This window comes from Chrysochloris asiatica, unplaced genomic scaffold, assembly GCF_000296735.1.
Source record: "Chrysochloris asiatica unplaced genomic scaffold, ChrAsi1.0 scaffold00047, whole genome shotgun sequence".
In the NCBI taxonomy this organism is placed as follows: Eukaryota; Metazoa; Chordata; class Mammalia; order Afrosoricida; family Chrysochloridae; genus Chrysochloris; species Chrysochloris asiatica.
In genome coordinates this window covers 7,025,965-7,046,766 of record NW_006408565.1, presented here as the reverse complement: position 1 = coordinate 7,046,766, position 20,802 = coordinate 7,025,965, and positions in this window count along the sequence as shown.

Below are 20,802 nucleotides of genomic sequence, written 5' to 3'. Positions count from 1 at the left end.
GACATGATTCAATGCTGCTTCCAGCAGATGCTGCTTTGAAGAGATGGATCTGTCCCAGCTGGACTCCGGGGCTCACAGGGAACAGCCACCTGCTGCTTCTGATGTGAGCAGCCCCAGGGAACTGTGATTTCTACAAATCAACTTATTCAGCCCAAATACAGGCTCAGGGTTTCCAGGGGAGGAATTAAAGCCATTGTTGGGAAGGGAAGCAGCTGTGGAGATCATGTCCAGCTTTGAAACCCTGGAGGACCAGGGTGATCTGAGCATGTCCCAGTGGTCGGGGACCACCCAGCACCCTGGTCCCATGAAGGACCGTCTCACAAGTGAGAAGCTGTGGCCTGAGGAGGGGCTGTCTCCAGTCACACACTGAGAGTCAGTGTCAGCCCTGGGACTCTCAGTGCAAATCCAGACAGCGCTGTCCTCCTCTGCAGCTTCTCTCAAGGGCAGCCAGGGTGAGAATTGTGCTGAAACTAAATAAGTAAACAAACAAATACCCTGGACTGACTCACAGGCAATAACTGCCATGTGACAGACATGGGATTTGATGCTGACTCTAGCCCTCACTTGCTGTGTGACACTGAGCAGACTTTCCCCTTCTCTGGGCTTCAGTTCCTTTATCTGTAAAGTGGAGAGGTTGATGATCTCTAAAGGGGCCTCAGTGTCCCTGTATCTCAAGTGGACATAATCCCCTAATTCTTGGAATGCTGTGAGGATTGCATGAGGTCCAGTTCTGTGAAAGTAAACCCAAGGATAGCATTACCATCACTCACATATCTACAGCAAGGTGCTGAGGAAGCTAGAACTGGTTCCCACATATGAGCTGCTAGAAAGTGTGCAGGAGAAACCAGTGTGTCATTTCCAAGACAGTGATCTCTAGAACCAGGAAAGGGTCTCAGGGTGAGTTGTACCATGGACACACCCTCGCCTTCTCCCTGCTTTTCCAGAAAGTGGCCTAGAATCTTAGATCTTAGACTGATTGCCCAAAGAAGTCATGGCAATGATGAACTGTGGGTAAAGAGCTGGGGAGGGTAAAGAGAGAACGAAGAGGTTTATAAAGCAGTTGGAAAGAGATGAGGATGGCAATGGAAAGAGGAAGAGAAGGAAAGAAAGAGGACCTGGAGAAAGAGGGAGAGCTCTATTCTATGGTGCAAAATGCAAGTAGGAAGTGTGAATTAGAAAGACCTGAGATCAAAGGCTGACCACACCACTCAGTACATGAGGAACTTTGAACTAATCATTCAACCCTTCTAAGCCTCAGTTGTCATATCTGTAAAATATAGATGAGAATGATACCTCTTTTTTCCAGAATAATCTTGGCAAAGTGCTTGCTTAACACATGCCTAGTCCAGAGCAGGTTCTTAATACACAGTAACTAGAGTGGCAGCAAGAGCAGGACAAATAGCTGTAGATCTACAAATTAGTGTGTTCTTCAGAGAGGGACTACAGAATCCACACCACTGACTGTGGATACAGGAAGGCAAATGGGCTTGTTCGAGGAACAGATTGTTGTTGTTGTTGTTGATATTAGGTGCTGTTGAGTCAAGTACAACTTATAAAGACCTTATGTACAACAAAACAAAATCCCTGACTAGTTCTGCACCATCTTCAAAATGATTCTTATGTTTGAGCTCATTATTGAAGCCACAGTGTCAGTCTATCTTATTGAAGGTTTTCCTTTTTTTATTCCCAACATTCAACTCCATCCCAGTGTCTTAGACTGGGTTCTCTAGAGAAGCTAAACCAGTGAAACTTATATATGTATGTACATAAAAAGAGACGTTTCTATCAAGGAAATGGCTCACAATTGTAGAGGTGGGAGAATCCCAAGTTTGGGTCAGATGAACCAAGATTGGCAGATAGACAGGTCCAGCAGGCAGGTAGATCCAACAGGCAGGTTGCTGATGGCTCCCAGGATTGATAGGTAATAGAGCAGGCCACTGGCTCAAGTGCAAAGAATTGGGGTTGGAAGCAAAGTCAGATTTAAAACTCAGATCCTGCATAAAGAAAACAGGTTTTGGCTGAGCACGCCATACCCCTGAGTAAACATCTTTTCAACTGATTGGCTGCTCATAGCAGAACTGATCATAGTGTCAATTACATTGTCTCATTATGGGATAACTACATCTCAATTGCCAAACCACTGAGAATTCTGGCCCAGTCAAATTGACCAAAAATCTTTACTTTCACACCAAACATGATGTCCAGGGACTGGTCCCTGTTGATACTATGTTCAAAGTAAATGAGATGAAGTCTTATTATCCTCCCTTCCAAAGGAGTATTCTGACTGTACTTCTTTCAAGACAGATGTGTTCATTCTTCTGACTGTTGTTGTTAAGTGCCATCAAGTTGGTTCCAACTCATAGGCAACACAGACATTATGCTGAGTGAGATAAATAGGGCTTCTGAAGAATGGGTCTAAACTGCTGACCTTATGATTCAAACTGACCTTGTGGTCCAATACGTTATCCTGCAGCACCACATCAGGACTCTTTCTGGTTGTCCATGATAGATTCAATCTTCTTCACCAAGATGATAATTCAAAGGCATCAATTTTTCTTTGGTCTTCTTTACTCATTGAGCAAAGGAGCAGATGGGTTTGCCAAAGTTGAGAAAAGCCTGAAGAAAAGCACAGAAACCCAGATCATACATGCAAAGGAATACAGTTAGCAGTATTTAATTTTACTAATGGTAGCAGAAATTATTCTTATCTGCCAATTATATTAGTGAAGACAATGGTTCCTGTGCTAATGATGGCTAAACTAACTTATATAATAAGAAATTTGAGTAAAATTTCATGCCAATAGATCAATCAGAAAGATTAAGATATGGAGAGTCATGAGCAAATGAGTGTCACGTGTATAAACAGTGGGTGTGAACATCAGTTAGATGGGAAAGACGAACTCACAGGGCCCAGGCACCTACTGTGGGGCATACACCCTGGGGCCCTTGCTATGGTCAGCATTAAATATCAAATGAGGCACAGAAGTTGAAAGAACACTTCACAGATCTTATAGTAGGTGAATAGTGGATCCTGGTCTCGAACCCACTTCTGATACCAGTGCCTAATACTAGTGCTATGACCACTCATTAACATTGGCAAATGCCATGTGTTTGGGATGGACCTTCCTAGCTTCCAAAGCTTACTGAGATTGGAATAAAGACCAGTTCAGAACTGAGAAGTATAGAAAGCTGGGATGAACCTAAATGCCCATCAGTGTAATAGTGGATACATATACACAATGGAATACTGAGAAACATAAAAGAACAACAGTGAATCTGTGAGACACTTCATAACATAGGTGAACCTTGAGAACATTATGCTGAGTGAGATAAATCAATCACAGAAGAAGAAACATTGTGTGATACCACTATTATAAAAAGTCAAGAAAAGACTTTCACACTAACAGAAACATTCCTCGAGAGGTACCAGGGATGACTCCAGTTAGTGATTTGCCCTCCCTTCCCCTTCTATCCCCAACTAGAGGGTTTGTTGTTGTTGTTGTATGCCCACAAGTTGGTTCCAACTCACAGTGACCCTGTTTAGGGTTTCTGAAAGCAGTTGGAAATGCTGACCTTGTGGTTAATGGTCCAGTGCTTATCCTACAGCGCCATACCAGGTAGACACAGATTAACTTGGCTGAATAAACAAATTCATTTTCAAAATGGTATTGATTGTAGTTAACAAAACAGAGGTGGAAGACTAGGGTGAAGGTATCTTCTCTTCAGTCCTGATGGGCTTAACAGGAAGTATAACTTTCTCTTTTTAATAGACTTTGACCACAGGACTGTGGATGGAGGTAGAACTCAGGATGAATATATTTTTAAATTGCAATAAAATTCCAACTAAATATTTGTTTTAGATTTTCCCTCTGAATAATTGAATTATGAAATGCCAGTTGTTTTAATGTAAGATATGAATCCCATACATAGAGTCTATTAAATGCAGAATCAGTCAACTACACACATACATATAAAAGCAATTACATACACATGTGTGTGCACCCCTCCCCCCCCCCCCCCCCCCCCCCCACACACACACACAAGAAGACACCATTGGGGTTATTTTCCTTCTTTAAGAACCTTGAATAGCTTTTAGGAAGCAGAAAAAAAGCCTCCAAATTCAAGAAAATTCATTTTTCTCGGACTTGTAAATGTCATGCATAATAACTGTCCTAATATTTTTCCACCAGCTTTTCTCGCTTCCTTCTAGCCCTATCTTGTCTTGAGGATCCCCTCCCCCAACTAGGGGGTAGGGGTGGGCAGACGTAAAATCTCCAGGAGAGATGACCTTCTTGGAATCTTCTCTGAGCTGCCCTTCTTCATCCAGATTCCAAGTAGAGACAGAATAGAAACCTTAAGGTGGTCAGCATGCACCCCTTGAAATGGCTTAATTATGCGTCAGCACCACGGACAGAGCCATCTCTTGGGCAATCAGTTCAAGCTCACCAGCAGCACCTCGGAAACTATACAGGGTCACTATGGGTCGGAACCGACTCGACGGCACTTCACAACAACAACAACAAGTGATGTGCTACTGAGTTGGTTCCAACTCATAGCAACCCTGTATAGGGTTCCTGAGGCTGTAAGTCTTTACAGAAAGCCTCATCTTTCTCCCATGGAGTGACTGGTAGATTCTAACTACTGACTTTGCTTTTAGCAGCCCAGCTTATAATCCATGATGCTACCTGGGATTCTTTTGGGCAAGTTTAGGAAGGACAAAAGTATCCCTGATGGTGCAAAGGGTTGGTTAGGTGCTCTGCTGCTAACTAAAAAATGTTGGTACTTCAAGTCCATCCAGTGGTTCCATGGTAGAAAAAAACTGAAGAGCTGCTCCTGTAAAAAACACAGCTTAGAAAACCCTATGGGGACAGTTCTACTCCACCACATGGAATCCCTATGAGTTGAAACTGACTTGCCAACAACAACAAAGGAAGGAGAAACTGGGAGCTACCCATTAATGGTGTCAAGACCTGAGTACACCCAGGTTACTGAGAGGTCTGCATCCAGACATAGGTCTACAAGTTCTGTGATTTTGTCAGTTTAGTATTTTGAATTCATGCATATTTTACTCTCTATGAAATATTCATGGTTGATTTAATATGAAATACAAAATAATGAGTGCTTTCTATCTCAAAGTTGACACAGAGAAAAGATGGCTGATGCCTATACTATGGCTTCATGTACTCCTGTGCGCTGTCAAAATTTCTCTGGTGCAGGGTATCTGTGGAGTACACCACCTAAAGAGAAAGTTCAAGTTCCTTAGCTTGAAATTCAAGGGTTTTCTGTTCAGGCTCTTGACTAAATTCCCTATATCACCAGTCACCACATCTTCCTTCTCCACTCCACTTATTCATCCCTCGCCACAGTGCTCCCCATATGTGGACACACACACACACATACACAGGACTTCTTTGAGCCCCCGACTCACCCTCCAGTGTTCTTTGGGCTGAACCTTCTCCATGGGGAGCTCAGGTCTCTTGACTCCTTCCTGCTCTGCTCCTGACTGTGAATACAGACCCACATCCTCTCTCCCCTAGCACTCTGAGCCCACACCACCCAGTGGGCAAAGCAGTGTTTGTGCTGTTTTGGAAGACTAAACCTGGGCTGGCCCCATGGATTCATTTTCTGCTTTGAGTCTGTCCTTGGCAAAGGATTGTTTATAGCCCCTTCCCTGCAACAAACAGACTGAGGAGAATCCCAGAGCTTGACTGCCCAGGTCAGCAGCAGTTGAAAAATAAAGCTTTGGGAGATTTTCTTCCCCTTTTAGTCTAATTGGGGTTCAGTGAGCCTTCAACAGCATTAGAGGTTCTTTCGGAACTGAGGCCTCTACCCTGCAGGCTGTATGGGAAATCTTCTGCTAAACCTCTTCCTGCTGCTTTAGTACAGGGTTGGAGTCTGAAGAAAGCTCTCAAGTGGACAGATGGAACCATAGCTGGTCCCTGTCAGCATCAAGCAGGGGTGAATTACCCAATAAGCAAAGTTAGCACAGTTTTACGTGTGTTTACTGTTGAATCTGTAGTGAAGCGTTCATAAGTAATGGATTCATTAGTAAGCACATGTAAGTCTATGCCAGGTAAGAATATGGACTTACATGTGCTTACCTTGCTTACTAGGTACTTCATCCCTGTCAAGGATTGCAAATTTGAGAAGAGGCTTTGATTCCATAAGAAGGTGCTGTAGGGTTGAGAGAGAGATAGATGCTGGTCATATCTAAATAGAAACTTTTAAAAAAAGCTTTTATTGTGAATTGAGTGGTAGTTTACATGGGAGAACATTGGCTTTGCACTCATCCTATCGTATTTTGTTTCATTGCAATGATTACAATCCCATCCATGCATTATCATTCAACAGTATTTGCTTCTATTTCCTCTGTGTGTCTTTTTAAAGGGGGGAATGGACACCAAAACACTCAGGAATACACAATAACTTAAACAGCCCAGTCTTTCTGTTTCCATGAGTCTAGAGTCCTCAGCTTCTCTCTCTCCATGTCATCATCTCTGCTTCCATCTCTGGGGTTGCTGCTTTTCTGGTGGGGTTCCATATTCCACTCATGCTCTTCTCCCTTGATGGTCCTAGGGTGCTCTGTTCCTGGAATGTAAGATTAGCAACTCTCCCTTTTATGTTACAAAACTCCTACCTTTACAATTTTGACAATCACAATTAGTCATGATAACAATGATTCATTATTGAATCATAAGAATCTTATCTCCATCTCCTTTCACCAGACCCATCTAGACAAGATGAAAACTATTCAGTGGGGATTCTATCTTCCCCCGCACATTCTGAAACTAAATTCCCTCTTGAAAACTTGCAAGTCAGCTACTTCGTGCCTTTATAGTGCCCTTCCCCCATTTCAGGTAGCCAATGTCTAAGTTGCCCGTCCCTATCAACCCCGAGTAGAGAGGGGATAGGTTTGATCCTTGATGTGACCTCCTTCCCTCTCAGTTGGTATTTTAAGCAATTATTTCCAAAAGTATAGGTCAAGTTCATCAAATTATGGGAATTTACACTTGTTTCCTTTATCAAATTGCTTTATCTTCCTCTAGTTGAGTTCTGATCATCAAGCCATTGAAGCTAGGTGAAATGGGTACTATCTGCAAGTTTAGGCATTCTTGTGCATCTCCCCTCACTTCATATCAGCTGGACACTCCACTCTCAGTTCTAACCCTCCATGGCTAGATCCTTGTCCATGGGCTTAGGAGTCCCCAGATCTCACCACACTTTGGACCAACCAGCCCTTCCTCAAAAAGCAGAATTTTGATGTGTTGAAAAATGTGGATGTGTCCACTATAGATTCATAAATAAGCAAGAGTAAACCTGTGCTTACCTTGCTTACTGGGTAATTTGACACGGCATCATGCATGGCCTTGATCCTGGATGGTTGGAACAGGAAGGAGCAGTTCCACATTGATGAGCCAACAGTTCTCACTGATGCCTGCTCTTTCCTGGGTACTAGGGCCACAGGACTGGGTTGTCATTGTCTCTGTCCTTGGGAAGTTCACAGTCGGATGCTGGCTGGTGGGTGAATTACAGAATGAGGACTAGTGGGAGGCTGTGACTCACCCTGGGTCCCATAGCCAGGCAGAACCCAGGGCTCCTGACAACTGGACTGCCCAATGACAATTTGTTCTCTAGGCACCACGACAGTGTTAAGGGATTCCTGAAGAAAGATCACAACTCATGATGAGAACTGTACATGAAGATGTAATTCAAAGGAAAGAAACTTGACTTGATCTACCCTCACCCCTAGATCTCCCCAGTCTCCCAACACCCATCTAGCTGCTCCCTCTTGTGCTCTTTCTCTGTCATTTCTGTCAAATTCTGTTATTGGAAAATGGCCTTACATCCATCAGGAGACTTTCAGCTGGGAATCACAACAGAGTAACAAACGTAGGAATTTATTGGCACAGCTGAGAGCTACAGAGGTGGTCTATCTAGGTGCCATTAGCTGCACCTCATGCCTATTTTTTGCTCCATTTCTTTGACATTATTCCTGTCTGCCCTCCTCCACACATTGCCTTCATTTTTTGCCTCTTGAGCTCTCTCCATGGCAGAAAGAAGAGACAGTCCCTTCTGAGAGCACCCTTCAAAAAAGGGGGAGACTCCTGTTTCCCAGAAACACCAACAAACATCTCCCTTCATTGTCTGAACTAGGTCATGTTCCCTCCCCTGAACCAGTCACCATACCCACAGGACAGGATATGCTGAGAGGCTTAAGCCAATCAGGACCCACTCCTGGAGCTGGGAGTGAGTCATTCTCACTTAGAAAATGGAGACAGAGCAGGTTCCCAGAGGAGCATCTGAAGGTCTTGGTGGGAGGAGGTGAAATGGAAGCTGGAAGGCCACAAAGAACTGTAATAGACTTCACTGCCTGAGGTTCACCCTGTGGGAGCTCCTCCTTGTTACTGTAGCACCATGGCCCATGATCCACTTTATGCCCAAACCATGCAGAGTGATGGGTAGTTCCCACCGCCCAGGCTGCTCATGATTCTATGTACTGGTGCTTGTGTGTCCTCCACTTGTCGTCCCCCCACCCCATTCACCCTGAGGATCCCAGCATCACCTTGTGCAGCTCTGAGATGAGCCACCTTTGCTGTGTGTTCCCACTACCATCATTCATACCATCATGGTCTTGTTGCCTTATGCCCCCCTCAATGCCCCTCCTCTGCACACACAGAGCTTGCCTGTTCCTTCAAGGCACAAACCTGGACAAATCTTAATTAATCTCTCTAGTCGTAGGCTCTGGTGACTGACTGGTTTAGAGCAAGAACTCAATAAATATTTATTGAATTAATGAAAATAAGTGTGTGTTCCAGACCTGGCTTCTGTGAAGTTTTCATTTTAACAAAGGACAAAGCCTGGAGCCAAAGGAACGAAGTGCCACTGGTAGAATTTCGGGCACCAGGAAGCTGGGGACAGATGCTTCCTCTATTGTTCAGTGCCTGGGGGAGGAAGTGGTTGTCACAGCAGGTGGAATTTTCCATTCATGGCTTTCTTGTGCAAAAACAATCATGTTGTCTCCGGAAAACACAAGTGTGTCATGGAAACAAATGTGTTTCTCTTTGGCTTTCTTGGGGGTAGAAATTTGTCTAGTTAGGTTTCTTTGCCCTGGTTCTGGTTGACAGAACAATCCTTCCTGACATCACTGTGAGTTGTGAGGGCCATGCCCTGGCTGGTTCTCCCTCCACCCCAATCTCTAACCCCACAGGCACTGAGCCCCTCTGCCAGCCCAAGTCTGCCCAGGTAGGAGGACTCTGATGTGAGCTGGGGCTGAAGGCATGTAGACATCTCAGTCTCCTGCTTGTCAATCTGGCTGTCTCTCCTGCACTGACCTGAGTCCCTCCCTGGTTGCTGAGTCCCCATCATGTCCCAGCTCCACTCACTGACAGGACTCTCTGCTCTCAAGCTCCTCTCCTCCAGCCACCCTCCACTCTGCACAGAGCTGACCTTAGGGGACACAGGCTGATGGGGTCCTCCCTACTGGGAACCCTTCCCAGGCTTCTGGGGCCCACAGGTCACAGTCCATACTCCTTAGCCCTGTGCAGGTCAGAGGCCTGACAGTAATCACAAACACACCAGGCAAGCACCTACCCCTGCTTTTGCCCCTGCCCTCCCCTCTACCTGGATGTCCTTCTCTTCCTGTTGATCTCACTCCTCAAGACCCAGCCCAGCATTCCCTCCTCTGTGAAGCCTTCTCTGATTCTCACAGTAAGTCTGAGTCTCCCTTGCCTTGATTCTCCACTATTGAGTGTATTTCTGTCTCTGCACACAGTCTCTCACTACTGATCTCCTGGTTTGCCTTCCTACTAAACAACGAGCATGATGCGATCTGATTTTTCCATGTCCTGCCATCTGGTAGCAGAGAGGATGTCAGTGTGTACCTGTGGGGGTGAGAGGTGGGATGGAGCATGAATGGATGGACTTACTTCCATTATAATAGCAACCATTCTTTTATTTCTGGGGCAATCACTATATGCCAGGCCCCACACTAGGCAATTTGCCTGCATTTATCCACCATGGCTTCACACCACCTTGGGACTTGACATGACTGTTTAAGTCCATTTCACAGATGAGGCACATTAGGTCAGAATCACACAAGGTCACGCTACAAGGGAGTGAAGTAGTCAGGATTTGAACTCAGAAGCTAGTTGAAGTGACTCCAACCTCTTCATTTACTGAAGACCTACTATGTGCTAGGCACTATTCTTAGTTCTGGGACACAGCAGGGAATAGAACAAGCCTAGTCCCTTCCTTCACTGAGCTCCCATTCTAGTGTATATGGTGGAGTGGGGACAAATCTCAGACACATAAATACATAAAATATCATTGGGGTTATATGTGCTAGCCAGAAAAGCAAAGCAAGGTTGTGTAGCAGAAAGTGGCAGATTTGGCTGGGTGATATTTTAGAAGAGAGACCTCAGCAGAGACCTGAATGAAGTGATAGAATGAGCACTGGTTACAGCCGAGGAAAGCATGTTCTTGCCAGAGGAAACAACAAATGCAAAGGCCTTCCAGCCAGTATGGATTTAGCTGATCGGAGGACCAGTAGGAGGTCAGCATAGGTGGGGCATGGTTAGAGCCTTTGAGATGACAGGGCAGACTCACACTCATACCTTGAACACCTCTGCAGAACTTAATGACTTGATGCTGCTGACTCACCACCTCTCTCTCTATAATTCAACAGTTGTGTTGTGCTGATGGGGAAACTGAGAACCCCAGTGGGCAAGGACCTGCCCAGGGTCACATAGTGTGTTCTCAATGACTGCCTTTAGGTTGTTCTCTGGGGAGGTGGGAGCGGGTGTGCAGTCGGTGCTGGCAAAGCCCTGCGGAGAGGGAGGATGGAAGAATGGGATTGTTATAATTATTGCTATTGTCGTGCATGCAGAAATGACAGTGAATCCAGCCAACAGCCAAGCTGAAGAGAAGCTCAGTGGGAGAGGGTGCTCAGAGCCATTGCTCTCCAGAGGGGAGAGAGTGATTGTGACCCATTATTATTATTAATTATTATCTTGCATCTTCCACCTAGTCCAGGGTGCCAACCATGAGGTGGTCTCAGCCAGTCTGAACCCTCTGCCAGTCTCGGGAAAATCCCAGATTCCACTTACACTGTTTCATTTGCACCACTCAGGCTCAGGTGCTCACAATGCCTAGCACAAAATAGGCATTAACTAAATACAGTGAATGAGTGAATTGATGAACAAGGTTGAAGCCCTTAGATTCCTGAATGAATGAGAGTGGGTCCTAGGGGTAGGAATTCTCTGGAGGGTCTGAGAGATGCCTTCTCCCCCAACAGTTTGTGTCCTCTTTGGTGTGTGGGGAAGTCAGTAAGGATGCTGTTACCATGGCTACACATTCTGCAGCCCACCTCCCGAGTCAGGCCTATATTTAATTTTACTCGGTTCCACTCATCATTGCTTCCAGGAAAATCATAACATTTTGACATTGGTGAGGGACTGGGGGTGTGAGTGCATCAATGTGTCACTGAAATGTCAGTCAGGGACCTTCCCACCCCCTCGCATGCCTCTCACTAGGAGACCATATTGTCATTTACTTGTTGGGTAGGACGTGTCCCCGGTCAGGGAGGCAGAGATGCGTGGAGGCCCAAGGTCATTGGAAACCACGAGCCCACCTGTCTCTTAGTAGAAGCTCACAGCAACATTTAATATATGATTGACTGTATTAGTCTAATTGGCCAACCTGACAGTTATCTAATGATTGGTTCCTCCCATGATTTGCTTGTGTGATAAATACCTTGCTCACATCAATCCTAGAGTATTCTAAGGCATCCATCTTTCTTCTGCTCATAGAGCAGGAGCTATGCTAGTAGTGGGACATGACCTCTTTTTGCAGCCATTAGGACTATGGTGGGGACAAGTATTCTCTTTCCAACATTATGCTGAGAGCTGAGGAACAGAGTTCTGCTTCCTTGTGTTTTCCTCGTGGTCTGTCTTTTGAATCCTTTGATCCAGCCTCACTTCTGTCTTTGTTTACCTAATGGAACTTCATTCTCACCTTCTGTGAGCTTGAAGTGGTGGTGGTGTTTATAGCATGTTATTGTAGGGTCCTCTGAAGTGAAGGATACACCAGGTTATGTGGAAGACCTCTGAGGTGCTTGTATAGAACCCTCTCATCTTCTGTGAACAGAATCCTCTTTGTAGCAAGGAGTCAATTCCAAATGGTTCTGTCTACTGGGGCTGCCTCCTGGGGTGGGTACATTATTTGACTTCAGTCAAGAGTCTCTTCTCTGAGATTTGTCACGCTGAGATGGGGAGGAGTTCCCTCTTTCTATAGTATATCAGTTGTAAGGATAACAAGGCCTGCGACTGCTGTACCTTCCCACAGTGAATGTCAACATAGAGGGAAGCCAAGCTTAGAAAAGGGAAGGAGCAAGACCGAGGACACAGTTAAAGCCTCTGCCTCCAGCCATCCTTGTAGCCAGTTTAACCCCATGTATTTTCCAGAACAGAGCAAGGGGATGCTGAATGGTTTTAAATCAGAAAAGGATGGCACCAGGTTTGTATTATTTCATTATACTAATTCAATCTATATGCTGAGCAAATCATCTGAGAAGCTGGATTATATGAAGAAGAATTTGGTATCAGGATTTGTGGAAGACTCATTAAGAACCTGCAATATGCAGACAGTACAGCCTTACTTGTTGGAAGTGAAGAGGACTTAAAATACTTATTGGTGAAGATCAAAGACTACAGCCTTCAGTATGGATTACACCTCAACAAAAAGAAAACAAAAATCCTCACAACTAGACCAATAAATCACATTATGATAAATGGAGAAAAGATTGTAGTTGTCAGAGTTCATTTTGCTTGAATCCACAATCAACACTCATAGAAACAACAGTCAAGAAATCAAATGACATATTGATGTAAGCAAATCTGCAGTACAAGACCTCAGCCAAGTGTTCAATAGCAAAGATGTCAGTTTGAGGACTAAGGTGCACCGGACCCAAGCCATGGTATTTTCAATAGCTTCATATGCATGTGAGAGTTGGACAATGAATAAGGAAGACCACAGAAGAACTGATGCATTTGAGTCATGGTGTTGGAGAAGAATACTGAAATACCATGGAAGAAGTTATAACCAGAATGCTCCTTAGAAGCCAGGAAGGTGAGACTTTGTCTCTCATACTTGGGACCAGTCTCTAGAGAAGGACCTCACGCTTGGTAAAGTAGAGGGTTAACAAAAAAGAGGAAGCTCCCTAATGAGGTGGATTAGTACAGTGGCAGCAGCTATGCCTCAAGCGTAACAATAGTGAGGATGGTACAGAATCAGGCAATGTTTTGTTCTATTCTGCATAGAATCACGATGAGTCAGAACCAACTGGACAACACCTAGCAACAACATTTTTCAGTTACACAGCCAACAATTTGTTATTCCCATTTTGCTCAAGCTATTTGTGGTCCTCTTACAATGGAAGTTTCTGCCTAAAACCAAACGCTAGAAGGGAAGCAAGGCATGGAACAGAGAAGCAGCAGATCTAATATAGTGCCAACAATCACGAGTACAGACAAGCATCAGCAGGCTTCGGGCAGAGGGTTTGAGGCCGGGTCAATGTGGGGCACCAGCCAAACCTGGCTTCCCTTGGAGCTGAAGAGCTGGGCATTTGCACATACACGTGGCTGATTTCTCTCATGGATATTCCCTAGTTGGCTCTGGTGGTCCATGGTTAAGTAACAGCTACTAAATATTCTAGACTCATTGAGCCATAGAACATACTTGTAGACATTTAGGATTGTAGAATCTTAGTAGTCAGCAATTCATTCAATAAATATTTTCTGAAATTCCACTTTGCGTAGGCTGTGTGCTAGGTGTGGGGACACACAGCTGAAGTGTCTGTCTTTGTGGATGGTCAGTTTTCAAGTTGTGAAGTTTTTTTTTTTTTTTTTTTTCTTAAATGATTTATTGCGAATTATGTGACAGTTTACATGGGAGAACATTAGTTTTACATGTGAAGTTTTTTAATCACAGGAAGTCAGAGCAGGGGGGCTTTGGAGGGCTTCTTGGCTTCTGCATATAATTTATTTGAACTGAATTATATATTATGTGATCTTTTGATAAATATTTTCACCTCTGGCTTGGGCTTAACATAATGTTTCTGAGGTTCATCCAATTTGTTGCATGCTATCAGTACGTCATTCCTTCTTATGACTGAGTACTATTCCATTGTATGTATATTTCATAATTTGTTTATCTATTCATCCATTGCTGGAAGTTTGGCTTGTTTCCTCTTTCGGTTATTGTGAATAATGTTGCTATAAACATTCATGGACAGGTTTCTGAGTGGACATATATTTTCATTTCTCTTGTGTATATACTTACTTAGGAGTGGAATTACTGGGTTATATGGTAATTTGAAACTACCAGCTGTTCTGCGGGAAAAAGATGAGGCTTTCTGCGCCCATAAAGATTTACCGCCTCGGAAACCCTGTACAGGGTCACTATGAGTTGAAACTGACTCCACGGCACACAACCACCACCACCATGGCAATTTTATGTTTAATGGTTTAAGGAACAGACAAACTATTTTCAATAGTGGCTGTATCATCTTATATTCTTATTAGCAATGTACAAAGGTTCCTACTTCTATACATCCTTGTTAACATTTGTTATTGTTATTTTTTAAAAATAACTTTATAGTCATTGTATTGAGTGTAAAGTGATATCTCACTGTAGTTTTGATTTGCCTTTCCTAGTGACCAAGATGAGGTAGAAAGATCAGCTTTTCTACCCCAGTAAAGATTTACAGTTTCAGAAACAGGGTCACTATGAGTTGGAACCAACCCCATGGCACATAGCAGCAGCAGTAGTAACCATGAATATTGCACATAGTGCTTTAGGTGAAAGTTTAAAGAGGTAATTAATTTCCCACTTGATACTTTGTACATAAAATATTCCAGAACATTGGTTTCATTGCCAACAGTGTACCAGTGCTCTCCCCATTTCTGTCCTGGGTTTCCTGTTAACCTTTCATTTGGATTTTCTATACCTTCCTGCCTTCTCATCTTTGCTTTTGTGTAAATGCTGTCCTTCTGATCTTTTATAAGTGATTGTTCTAAATAATGCATTCTTCTGTGGTGTTATCTTTATTTTATGGGCAAGTCTGTTGTTTGGCTGACAGGTGGATAGCATCCTTTCCAAGTAAGAAGAGCATCTTAGGACCATAGTCTTGGGGGTTCCTCCAGGCTCTGTTATACACCATTAAGTCTGTTTTTTTTTTTTTGTGTATGTGTGTGTGAATTTGATTTTCTGTTCTACATTTTTCTCTCACTTTGTCTGGAACCCTCTTTTATGATCTCAGTCAGAGCAGTTGGCAAATGGTAGCTGGGCATCACCTAGTTCTTCTGGTCTTGGGTCATGTAGGCTGTGGCTTATGTGGTCCATTAGTCCTTTTGATTAATTTCTCCTGGAGAGTTAGGTTTTCTTTACTCTCCTTTGATCCAGATGGAAAGAGACCAATAGTTGTATCTTGGATGATCTCTGGCAAGCTTTTAAGATCCCAGATGCTACTCACCAAAGTTGGCTGCATTGTCTTTATGAGTTATGTTGTGCTAATTGACACAGAGGTTCCTCTAGTCTTGATCCTTGTTTGGTCTTTGAGCCTAGGAACTTTATGCCAAAAGGATGTTTGAGACATTTCCAAGACTGTGTCCGTTGTGTACTCTGTTGTTTATATTAATATACTTGCACCATCTATACTTATGCATGTAGAAATAGCCACAAACAAACCTATATCTGAAAGGTAACTAATACTAAGGACCATAGTATCAGGGGTCCCAGCAGTCTCTATCTGACCAGGAAGTCTGGTTTGCTTTTAGAATTTAGAATTTTGGTCCACATTTTTCTCCCACTCTATCTAGGACCTGCTAATCTGATTCTTTTCAGAGGAGTTCAGGCACCATCTAGTTCTTCTGGTCCCAGGGTTGTGGAGATGGATGTTTTCATGGTTTATTAGTCTTTTGGACTAATTGCTTCTATTTATCTTTAATTTTTTCACTCTTCTTTCTTTCTGACAGCAAAAGACCAGTAGTTGCTAAGATGGCTACTCACAAGATTTTAAGACCCAGGTTGCTATTCACCAAAGTAGGATGTAGAACATTGTCTTTGTGGATTATGTTATTCAAATTTACCTTGGTGTCCACCGAGACCATGGTCCTAAGTCCCCAGGCCTAGTGATTCATGCCCTCAAGATGTTTAGTTATGTCTAAAAAATTTTCATAACTTTGCTCCCTATGTGCCCTACTACATCCATAAGTATATTTGCAACAAAAGTAAATACCCATGTACAAATATCCTGTTAAACCTATATATGTTTATAGATACACTCCCACTTTCCCTCTCATACCCATTCCACCTGTGTGTCTATCCCCGAGTCTATTTGTACATCACACAATTATTGCAGGATTGTATATATAACAGTATTTATCTCTGTTGCCCTTAACTCTTTCACTCCACCCAGTGCCTTCCCCTGCCTCCATCATTTTTTTCTGCCCTCACTCTTATTGTATATTGTCTTCTTTCTCACCCAAACTAACACATGTCTACTCTCTAGATATTAACTTACCCTGGTAACCATCAAAGAATGTCTGTTTAAGTGTGAAAACCCTTTCTTGGCTTTTTAAGTAGTGATCTAGGAGATTAGTACTGAAAGGTATGTCTTTAAACTCACTAATTTGTCTGCCCATTGATCCAATTCTACTCCTTGCCCTTTCAATGTAGTATCTATTTCTGAAATCTTTATATCAATCTTCTGGATTTCTGTTTTCTGTCTTGTGTGGCTTCTAACTTTTCATTTATTTTTCAAGTTTGTTCTTGTAGTTCTTTCCTAAAAAGGTTTTCTTTGTGTGTGTGTATATATGTTTTCCTTGATTTCATCTGTAGCATTCTTGATCTTTCTCTCAATCCTTTGATGGTAACTAAATATCATTCTTCTGAATTCCTTAACAGGTAGTTCCAATGCCATTTCTTCTTCAGAGAGGTTTTCTGGCTCTGTATTTTGTTCACTTGTTTGAGTCACTATGTCTTATTTCTTTGTGTGAACTGAAAATTGCTGTTTGCTCCAACACATTGCGGTGTTGTACCTGTATTTATCTGGTGGTTGTATGTTGGTGTGTTCATAGGAACTGGCTATCTGTCTCATAGAGGGTGTGTTAGAGAATGCAAATGTGTATGCGGTTCTGTTTGCTGTTCATATAGCACCGTTGAAGGTAAGTTTGGCTGGTGTTGGCCTCTATCTATTGTTCATCAATTGGAACAGGAGTAAGACGGGTCCTCACCCAGTGAGTGGGGCTATAGGAAGTACAGGTATGACTGAGTTATTTGGGCATGGTTACTGATTCCCATCGGATGGGACAAGGGGAAAAAAACAAAAACAAGAGAAAACACTAAAAACAACATCAGAAAGGAAACAAAATTAAACAAAACAAAAAAAAACCAAGTGGGGAAACTGGTCAAACAATAGCAAGAAAAAAGAATTTAGTAACTAAAAATGAAAAGAAAATAAAAACAAGGGAAGAGGAAAAAGATAAAAAATAAGAAAGAAAATAAAAAAAGAGAAAGAGGAAAAGAGAATAGTAAAGAAAACTATCAAGGAAAATAAAGAAAGAGAGAAAGAAAGAAAGAAAGAAAGAAAGAAAGAAAGAAAGAAAGAAAGAAAGAAAGAAAGAAAGAAAGAATAGGGGCTGGGACAAAAGAAAATATAAATAGGAAAGAAAAAAAGGAAAGCAAAGAAATAATTAAAAAAAATAACAGAAGGGAGAGAAAAGTGGGAAACAAATAAAGAAAGGAGAAATATGGGGTGGAGGCAGGACCAGAGAGGAGAAAATTGGGGGGAGGGCATTTGATATGGATTGATGCCCTTTGCCAACCAAGGAGTTCACAAGGTAGGGGGCAAGAGGTGTGGAGGTGGATCACCTGGTCCTAGACAGAGTTCCTATTGGACATAGATGGTATGTGGGTTCAAAGTACCTGATCTGGAAGTACAAGTACTTCATGCTGGCTCAAGGGGTGGCTGGGATTAGTGTGCTTATTCCTGAAAAGAACTTTTTCAGGCCCAGTGGGTACCTGGGGACAGAGCGGCTGGTTAAGGAAGAAGTGCTTGCTTGCCCAGAGATGGCTGGGTACAGCTGCTCATCCAGCACTGCATGCTTTGTTGGTCTAATGAGGCAGAGTTCATGAACCTCCAGATACAATGGGAGGTGGGGTAATGTAGCTGGTGCCTGATCCATGAGGGAATCACTCTGACCTCAGGCTGAGCAGTGTCTGTGCAGGATCGGGTGCTGCTGCCTGAGTGAGGCTTGGGGCTGGCCACACTTCTGGGCACTAGAAGGGTGTGTGTGAGTGTTTGTGCTGTCAGGTCACTGTCCTGATTGAAATTAGTTTGCAAAAGTTCAAGATGGCCATGCTGTGTCCGGAAAACTGACAATTCATCTGCCTTCTCTCTTGTTACTTTTGTTCATCTTCTTCTCCTAGTAGGTATTCAATCCACTTTCTATCCTTTCCTCTGAAGCTCAGGTTTCCAGGATTAGCATCTGTATCATTCAGTCTTTCATGTCTTTGCTATAGGGAGTCTGGATAGTGTGTTTGTCTATTCCACCATCTTTCCCCACCCACTGTTTAGATTATTATAGTTTTGTAGTTAGTTTAGAAATTAGGATGTGTGAGTCTTCTAATTTTATTTTTTGTTCTCAATATTGTTTGGCTATTCAGGACCTCTTACAATTCATATGACTGTAAGGACCATTTCTGTGAAAAAGACCATTGGAATTTTGTTAGGAATTGCTTTGAATCTATAGATTATTTTGGTGAGTATAGTCATTTTAACAATATTAGGTTTTCCAATCTCTGTGCTTGGAATGTCTTTCAGTTTAATTCGGTCTTTTTAAATACCTTTAAAATTTCTTGTAATTTTCAGAGTACAGTCTTTCACCTTCTTAAATTTATTCTTAGGATACTGTTAGATACTATTGTAAATGGAATTATTTCCTTAACATCTTTTTCAGATTAGTCATTACTGATGTATAGAAATACAACTGCTCTTTGCATATCGATCTTGCATTTTACAACTTTGCTCAAATAATTTATTAGCTCTATTAGTTGTTTTTTTTTTTTTTTTTTGTGTGTGTGCTTGTTTTGGGATTTTAATACATAGAATAAGCCTTCTTTGAAAAGAGAAAGTTTTGCTTTTTCTTTTCCAATTTGTTTGCCTTTTGCTTCTTTATCTTGATTAATTGCTCTCACTCTCAGTAGGACTTCCAAAACAATGTTGAATGTTGTGCTAAGTGCCATTGAGTCAGTTCCAACTAATAGTGACGCTGTATAGGGTCTGGTAGCATAGTGGTTACAAATTGGGTTGCGAACTGCAAGGTCAGTAGTTCGAAACCACCAGCTGCTCCGCAGGAGAAACATGAGGCTTTCTGTTTCGTAAAGATTTACAGCCTCGGAAACCCTGTTCAGGGTCACTATGGGTCGGAACCGACTCGATGGCACTTAACAACAACAACAACATAGGGTTTCTGAGGAGCAGCTGGTGAGTTTGAATCACTGACCTCATGGTTCAAACTGATTTTGTGGTCCAGTGCTTATCCCACAATAGCTAAAGGGGGCATTCTTGTCTTATTCCAGATCTTAGGCAGAATGCTCTGTTTTCCACCATTGATCTTGATTTAACTGTGGGTTTTTCATAAAATCCTTCTAGTCCTATTTTGCTGAGTGTCTTTTTACTATGAAATGGTGCTGGATTTTGCCAAAGAATTTTTCTACATCTATTGAAATAATTATATTTCTCTTTGTTTTGTTAATATGGTGTGTTAATACATATTCATGGGTATTTTTTATGTTGAACAAACTTTGTATGCCTGAGATACATCCTACTTGGTCATAGCTATATAATCCTTTTGATATACTGTTGGATTCAGTGTGTTGGTACTTTGTTGAGAATTTTTGAGTCTGTATTCACAAGGGATAAAAAAACTGTAGTTTTTTTGGGGGGGCGGGGTTCATTTGTCTGACTTTACTATCAGAGTAATGCTGGCCACATAGGATGTGTTAGGAAATGTTTCCTCCTCTTCGAAGAGTCTGAGTATAATTGGTGTTAATTCCCTTGTTTGTTAGAATTCACCACTGGAGCCACCTACCTGGACTTTGCTTAGCTGGGAGTTTTTTTTTTTTTTTTTTTTTTAAAATGTTTTATTGTGAATTATGTGATAGTTTACATGGGATTTTTGAAGCCCCTTTTTAATTATAGGTATCCCCTTTTTTGAAAGGTCACTTTTTTTTTTTTTTTAAAGCATTTGTTGTGAATTGAGTGATAGTTTATAGGGCATACCATCAGCCTTGCACTCAACCAATCATATTTTGTTTCATTGCAATAATTATAATCCCTTCCACGCACCACCGGCTAACAGTATTTACCTCTATTCTCCCTCTCTCTTTTTTGATGTACACAAAACACAGAAAAAATATATACATTTAAATGACCAAAGGGCACCTTTTGCAAGTCAGCTGCCTGCCCGCCAGCACACAGCCTTTATCATTCCATGGGTCTAGAGTCCTCAGCTGCTCTCTATACCATAGCCTCTGCTCTGTCTCTGGTGTTACTGCTTCTCTTGGTAGGATCCCATGTTCTGCTCATGCTCTTCCCTCTTGGTGGACCTAGGGTCCTCTGATCCTGGAATGAAAGATTAACAACTTCCCCCTTTTGTTTCACATAAGGTGCACCTGACCCAAGCCATAGTATTTTCAATAACCTCATATGCATGCGAAAGCTGGACAGTGAATAAGGAAGAC